Here is an 8,529-nt window from a genome sequence, read left to right on the forward strand (position 1 = left end):
ATGATCACTTATGTGATCCTTAAGGGGCCCAGCCAGGAGAGGAGTCTGAAAAGTTGGCCTGCGAGGCAATCGATACCCACCACTGTGCTTGTACCTCCATTTTTCTTAGCCTGGTCTTCAAATTTTCTGCAACTCTTGCTTCTTTGCTTTCTTTTGTCCTACTTTCTGAGGAAGTATTTATCTTTAAAATTTTCTCATGATTCTGAATCTCTTAATTTCAAAAACTTGTTATTTCATAGATGCAACTTCTATTAATATCAAAATGCTAGAGTTGCTCTTAACATTTTCGTTTGTTTCTAGTATGGGCTTGGTTTTCTCTGAGTTCATTTTCTCTTGCCTCTTTCCTTATGTCGGTCTATTTCATATGGGACTCTTTCCTCCATGACCTATAAACATTGTGTGTAGATTTAAATTTAAGCCTAAGATGCTGAGAAGCAGATAACAAGCTCTGTGTGCAGGGAGGTGCTTATAAATAGGTTTATCATGGAGCAATATGGTAATTTCATGGGAACTCCGAATGTCTCATTTGAAGGCATTTTTCATTGAGACATCCACTTTCTCCAGAAAAACAGAGACTCTTTCAGTTTTCTTACTGAATTAGGAGAGTTTGCTGGAGGCTCTGCAGTTGAGAGCACTGGCTGCTCCTGCAGAGGATCCAGATTCAGGTCCCAGAACCCACATGGTGGCTAACAACCGTCTGTAGCTCCAGTTCCAGGAGATCCGATGCCCTCTTCTGACCTCTGCAGGCATTGCACAACGTGTGTACACTTACACACATGCAGGCAATACACTCATACACATAAAATAAAAATGATAATTTTTTAATAAAAGAAAGTTAATCTCACTACAAAGCACGCAGATTTATTTAGATTGTTTTCTCCTGTCTTTCTTCCCAGAGTCTGAGAACTGCCAAATGGATACATATTTATTTTTCTAATTAATCAATTATTTTTAATTTTATGTGTATGTATGTTTTGCCTGCAGGTGTGTAAAATGTACCCATGCCATACCCCTGTGGAGGCCAGAGGAGGGTATAGGATCTCATGGAACTGAAGTTACAGGTGGTTGTTAACCATGTGGGTGCTGGGACCTGAGCCTGGGTCCTCTGTAAGAGCAGCCAGTGCTCTTATCCTCTGACCCATCTCTCCAGCCCCATATTAGTATATTCTGACAAATGCTATTTTATGTCCCAAGGTTCACTTTACATTCCTATGAGTTTTACACAAACTGCAGTTACATAATCTTAATAGATGTTTGTTGCTAATATATAAAGTTATCAATGATGAAGGAAGTTCAAAAAAAGTAAATTTTATGGCCTTCTGTTTGGAGTAAAGTTCTCTGTGTAGTGAAGATCTTTATAAAGATAATCATGGCAATATGGGGCAGACTCTGCCTCAGTGGGCTATTAGGAAACAGTGTGAACCACACTGGCAAAGATGCCCAAAGCCTAGGTTGGGAGGACAGAGAAAACAGTGCTAACTGGTCCAGCAGTGTTATCTCTGGGAAAAGTATTTGGAAAAAAGAGACATTAATGAATAAAGGACTTAAGTGGCAAGTTCATCAAAACTTTTGATGTAACAAGGAGCAGATCGGGCAGTGGAAAGCAGCCATCTCTGTGTGATATTTGTGGTGGTCACTCAGGAAAGTTGCTGGACCTGTGTGGGAATCATGCGGATGAAGTGGGTTAAGATAGAGAGGTGCTTTGGCAGAGCTGGCAAGGTTCTCCGTACCTCTGCCCCTTCCAGTACATTTACACGTTCACTCTGATTGGGGTACTTTAAAAAAAAAAATCCTTTTCTGTTTTGATTTAAGTTTAAAATGAAATACTATAATTAATCAGGATTTTAGTCATTAATGGAAATATTTGTAAACATAATGATCTCTTTTAACCTTCAAAATAGTTAACTCATTCTGTTTTCCAGGACTACAACATTGCTTTAAAATCACATTTACAGGGCTGGAGAGATGGCTCAGAGGTTAAGAACATTTGCTGTTCTTCCAGAGGACCTGAGTTCAGATCCCAGCACCACATCATGAGCTCACAAAAATCCAATTCCTGGGGATCTGATGCCTGGGCACCTGCACACACAGGGCAGACACACACATACACACACACATAAATGTATACAAATAAAAACAAAACTTTAAAAACTACATTTACATGTTCAAGTTTACTGTTTTTCTAGTTTCATGGCAACACAATATCGCTCCAATTGTCTATGCCTTTTTCATAGAGGATTCCATAAAAGAATTGTGGAAAAGCATGTAGGTTTAGAACTATTTACTTGCTCATTTCCTGGGATGTGAGTGCATTACCACCTGGAAAATCCAACTCTGTGATGAAGTGATCTTTTTGAATGCAGTGTGGTCTTGAGACAGGGAACGTTTGTCTTTAGTATTCACGACTATAGTAACTGCAAAGGTCTCCAGATAGAATGAAAAATAGACATGAGTTACATGTGAATAATTCAGCATCGGCAGGAGCAATCCTGAGCAAATGGATTCTTACACATGATTGAGTTTGGACGACTTCTGTTTTTCCAAGCTTTTAAAAACTACAATCTTGCTATAAACAATAAAAGGATAATCATAAATTTTCTATCTAGAGAGGGAAGGGAATTGGAGAACAGTTTAGGGAATGGCACACTGGGGTGCTGGTGGGATATGTGTACACAAGAGCACACACACACATGTGTTCACAGGCTTCCTCTATCAACATGTTCCAGAAAACATCTTGATGTACTGGGGGTTCACACATTATTGTGAGACAGGGATTTGTTACAAACAAGGTACATGGCAAAGTAAGTATAAACCACTAGGGCTCCTGGTTCCAAAAGCTAGTTGAAAATAAACAGCTGTCTACCTGTGGGTACAGCTGAGACAAAACGGCACACTGGGGTGCTGGTGGGATATGTGTACACAAGAGCACACACACACACGTGTTCACAGGCTTCCTCTATCAACATGTTCCAGAAAACATCTTGATGTGCTGGGGGTTCACACATTATTGTGAGACAGGGATTTGTTACAAACAAGGTACATGGCAAAGTAAGTATAAACCACTAGGGCTCCTGGTTCCAAAAGCTAGTTGAAAATAAACAGCTGTCTACCTGTGGGTACAGCTGAGACAAAAGCACTCCCTAGGATGGACTGGGGCTGGATTTCCATGAAGGCTCCAGGCAATGAGGCAGGGCCGGCCTTATCTTCTGTGAAGACACCCATGAACGCTCCGGAGAGCTGGTTCCAAATCAGTGTAGAAAGGACAAAATCGGTGTTCTTTCCAAAGGCCTGTCATTGGGGGGGGGCACATTTGTTAACTGAAGTGCAGCACTGACCCGTGGGAAGATTTAAGGTGTTGTCACTGAGGGCAGGTGTTGTCACTGAGGGCAGGAAGAAGGTAAGATGACCTCACCGCTAAACCTTCTCCAGTGTCATTATTCTAAGATCTGTAAAAAACAAAACCTTTGCCCCTTTGTATGTTTTCCTTATAGTGGCTTGGTCTATATTTATTATAGAGGTACTGCTAAATCAGGCTTTGTCAACAAGTCCTAGACTATGTTTAGAAGAGTCATAAACAATCCCAGCATCAAATACTTTCCCCAATAACATCAGAGGTGTTCTTGTTTTGACTAACAGAATTGTTCAAAAGTTCCCCAGGCCATGAAAGCATTGACAGTATTAATGCTCAGCACATTCACATTCAAGTCAGGTAGTTGGACAGGTGTTTCCTACCTTCACCTGTGCCCTGCAGAAAATGTAAAGCAACCAACTGAACTTGAAAAAATAAGAGCACATTACACAAGGTGTTGGGGAAGTTGGGGGTGAATTGTATTCCTGTATTAAGGTCTCAAAGAATCAATAAAAATATTACATAAAACTCAAAATATAATTGAGGCAACAGCTTAAAAACTAGTTTACTATGATCAGATTCAATGATAGAGACTTGAAATACAATGCTTTGAAGGAAAGAGTATTTTTAATTATCAAAGTAATATATTACTCCAACATAGCTGTTGTAGCTAATTAGCCAACATAGCCAATTACTCCAACATAGCTGTTATATATTATTTTATTCTATTTTCTGATTAATAATTTCACACCTTTAATCACAAAAAACATGGACAAAATTAGATTTCCCTCTCCTGTTTATTTCAAGTAAGCTTCATGTCACTCTGTGGTATCCTAATAGTAACTATAAAGAGTTACGCAGACAGGGAAACATGGGTAGGGAAGGATGGGGGTGGGGTGGGGTGGGGGAGACAAAGGTAAAGAGTTGGAAGGAGAGAAAGGGGGGGAAGGGAGGCAGAATTCTGCAGAATATTTTGGTTGGATATGGAATTCACAGTTGATAGGGTACCTCCAGGTTGTGGTTGATGTTTTTTGTTGTTATTGTATTTTTTTCAGTTATATAATTGTAATTAATATCTTTAGATAATTGGGATATAGCACATATACTTTAACAATTTATTAACTTGTATTTCTTTGGTAAGCTGTTCTATTTTTATGTGAAAAGAGAATTTTAAGAATTATAATTATTTACTGAAGTATTTACGTGATTATTGCTTTAGACTGTTTTGTTAGTCAATTTTAACAGCATCTGAGACCTCTTGCTACTGTCATTCCCCGGATGTCCTTTCTTACTCAGTTGTGACTGTCCCTATTCTGGTATGGTAGGTGACTTCAGATTATTATCTAGTATGTTACTACGAGACTCTGGAAACTAGTTGTTACAGTTGTTGTGAGACAGGGTCTCACTATGTAGCCCAGGCTTACCTGGAACTTACTTACTATGTAGCCCAGGCTTACCTGGAATTTACTATGTAGGCCAGACTGGCCTCGACTTGCAATCCCCTTGCCTCAGCTTGCCAAGTAGTGGGGTTATGGGCATACACCATCATACCCCCGAGTTCTACTTTAATCTTTTATTTTAGGGGGTAGTTGGTCTGTGTATGTTCACCACAGAAGTCGTGGCTTACATTTGGGCTGCTCTGACGGCAGCTTAGTTCTCAGAGCCTTTGCCTCGCCGTTCTGGTCCCGCTGTGGTCTCAATGGTTCTTAATGGTGCTACTTTCAGGGAAGTACGTCTTCCCTGGGCCAGGTCAGCCTGGTGCATCCGATAGAAAGGTGTCTATGGCTCACGTGACGAAGATAAGATTTCCTGGGTTAGCCACTTCTGCGGTGGGATCCCCTTGGCAGTGCCGTTGGGTGGTCATCCCTGAGCAAGTGTGGGGGTCTGAGAGTTCTGCCTGGGTGTCTGTCAGTGGCTTGGGACACACTGCCTTGCTGATGAAGCTGCTCTCCTGGAATTCTCAGCAAGATGCAGCTCTGTCTGGTGTGAGAATGAGCCTCCCTGGGCGGCCTTCTGTTGCTAGGTTCTATGTTGAGAAACACTAGCACTGAGTCACCTTTTCTGTGGGATCAAGGGATCAGTTCCTCTAACTGTTCCTCTAGTCTCAGGGACCTAAGCCAGCTTGTTTTTCTTTCCATCTTGTAGAATTTTCCTGATGCTTCTAGCATTACTGCATAATTACACTTACCAACAGTTTTAACTATACTTAGGGAGGAACAAGGGGAAATAACCCTATGTACTCCTTCTAAGTCTGAGCATAAAAATATAGTATTTTATTTTTTTCTATTTGTAAAAGTTAACTAAACCAAAATCTCAAACTCATTCTAGAAGTTATTTTTACAATCATATATTCAAAAACTGAGTAATTCTTCTATCCATCTGAAGATGGAAGAAATGGCAGTCACAGACATACTAAATCATTGCTCTCAGGAGTGGCTTCAAATTGAAACACACTGTGATAGCCTCTGTAGCTCTGATATCCAGTACGGCCACTTTACCCATCCATTCAGCAAATACTTGCTGTTTTCAATGTACTGGCTTTGGCTACTAGGTAAATAACAGAAATGGAAAAACTTTTTTTTTTTCTAAATCTGTTCTAGGTCTGGGGAGATGGATCAGTGAATAAAATGTGCATTGTACGATGAAGGCTTGAGTTTGGACCCTGAGCACACACATAAAAACCAGACACAGTATTGTGTGCTGCGATCCAACCCTGGGGAGAAGAGGAGGGAGATGAGCACATCCCTGGAGCTCACTGACCAGCCAACCTACCTGAAACTGTGAGCTCCAGGTTCAGTGAGAGACAGTCTTAAAAATAAGGTGGAGAGTTACTGCAGAAGACACTCCAGTCTATACACACATACATACATGCACACAACATGGTAAGTATACCTCAGACACATGCACACACATGGCCAGTATGCCCTACATGCATGCACACACACACAAATCTTTGCTCTTATGGTAGTTGACATTCTCTAAAACATAAAGTGTCACTGTTTATCAGATGCATCTTTCCTTAAAAGGCAGCTTTATTAAGAGAAGCTGACTAATGGAATATATAGTGGCATTGAGATCACACATGCACAAATACAATATATAGATGTGATAAAGTTTAAAAAAAGAAGACTCAGAGTCTAGGGTAATTATAAAACAAATTTATTTGAGGACATAGGAAATAAGGAGTCCAAACACCTTTGGCAGATGCTTTTATTTCTTGAACAAATATATTTAAAAAGAAGGGGACAAGAGAGGGTAATGAGTCTCTCTCTCTCTCTCTCTCTCTCTCTCTCTCTCTCTCTCTGTGTGTGCGTGTGTGTGCGCGTGTGTGTGATCAGAGTTCTTCATATGTGACAGGGCTCTTGGTTCACAGGGTTTGAATTTGGGAGTTCAGGAGGCCAGCACGCAGCACTGTAAAGGGAATTGTTGAAGGAGGCCAGGAGGCCGGCAGGCATTGAGGGCATGAGCAGAACGGATTTTAGAATAGAGAATGTTGAGCTTTTTGCTAAATTTGATGTGACAGCAAGCTATCCTAGGTGAAATGCTCCCCAATGAAGATTCTAGAAATATCAGCTCTGAGGTCATCTGAGTGTCATTAAAAAGGAGAAGCTATAGGAAAGAATCTCTGAGAGAGGAAAAGTGGCCCAGATGATAAGGGGCAGAGAGACCTAAGGACTGAATCTCCAGGGACAGCTAAGAGCCCAGCTCCAACCCACCCCTTCTGTCTCTCCCTCCTTGAGATGACCTCATCTGATTATAGAGCCAGACTAGCTAAATAACCACATTCACTCGCAATTTCAATCCTCCCTGATATGAATAGACACAAGATGTGAATCCAATACAGAGCAAATGCTTGAAGTGCACAATGAAACCAAACTATACCCAAACCCAGAAATGAGCGTGCTATAGGAGAGTCCTATGGGAAAAAACAGCTTCTCGTCTGGGTTGTTGTTGTTGGTTTTTTTTTGGTCTTTTTGAGACAGGGTCTCCTTACAGCCCCAGCCGGCCTGGAACTCACTATGTAGACAGGCTTGACTTGAAATCACAGAGATCTGCCTCCCTCTGCCTCCCAGAGTGCTGGGATTAAAGGCGTGCACTACCATGCCCAGCTTCTCTTCTGGTTTTTGTGAAACTTTCTAGGCTCCTATTTATAGGAAAAGTAAGATTTGGAAGCTTTAGGAGTCAACCATTCTGTGTTTAAGTAAGAGTCTCGTAAGCACTGATATGGCTGAGAATAAGACTCAGCAGGTAAAGGGACTTGCTGTCAAGCTCCATAGCCTGAGTTCAATCCCTGGGATCAGCAGATGGCAGGAAAGGGCAGACTCCACAAGTTGTCCTCTGGCCTTCACATGCACACCATGGCATAACTGTGTGCTGGCTGGAGAACACACATGCACAGATACAAGAAATAAATGTAATAAAATAAAATAAAAAGACTCGGAAACCATGATGAACACAATACAAATTTATTTGAGATGAGGAATAAAAAGCCCAAACAGCTTTTTATACATGCTTGTATTCTTACAAATATATCTGAAAATAAGGGCAACAATAGAGGGTAAAGAGGGTGCGAGTGTGTGTGACCAAAGTACTTTATTTACATGGATCAAAATGCCACAGATCCATGATATTATATAGTATGTGTGCTTTTCAAGTGCAGGGCCCAATTGCAGTACTACTCGGGAATTCTATAGGTCTTTGTTATCCAAATTGCTTCCTGTGGTTTCAGAACTTAATTATGGTCCAAAAGAAGTAGAAAAATCTCAGGGACAATCCATAAATAAAACAACAAAACCCAAAAAGCCAAAAACAAAACAAACCAGCCAGCATATACTCCTTACTTAAAAAGAGCAAGACAGGCTGACTAGATTCCCAGATGGACAAGTAGTGGGGAACGGCTGGGGTGCCAACAACACAGCAGACAGTAGCAGGGATATCAGAGTACAAGGGCTCTAGTGGGGGAGGGAGGCTATGGGAGGGTGCCATCTGGGGAGTGGGTGTATAGTTGAATAAGATGGTTTGGGATATTCTGTGTGATACACACACACACACACAATCAACAAATTTTAAAAAATGTATTATATTTGAGGAGGAAGCATGGAAATTTACATGTTAATTGGTAGAGGTGATAAACATTACCATTGAAATCTACCTGATGACTTTATAGACATACACAGGTG

The sequence above is a fragment of the Nannospalax galili genome, unplaced genomic scaffold, assembly GCF_000622305.1.
Source record: "Nannospalax galili isolate Female #2095 unplaced genomic scaffold, S.galili_v1.0 scaffold976, whole genome shotgun sequence".
Lineage (NCBI taxonomy): Eukaryota > Metazoa > Chordata > Mammalia > Rodentia > Spalacidae > Nannospalax > Nannospalax galili.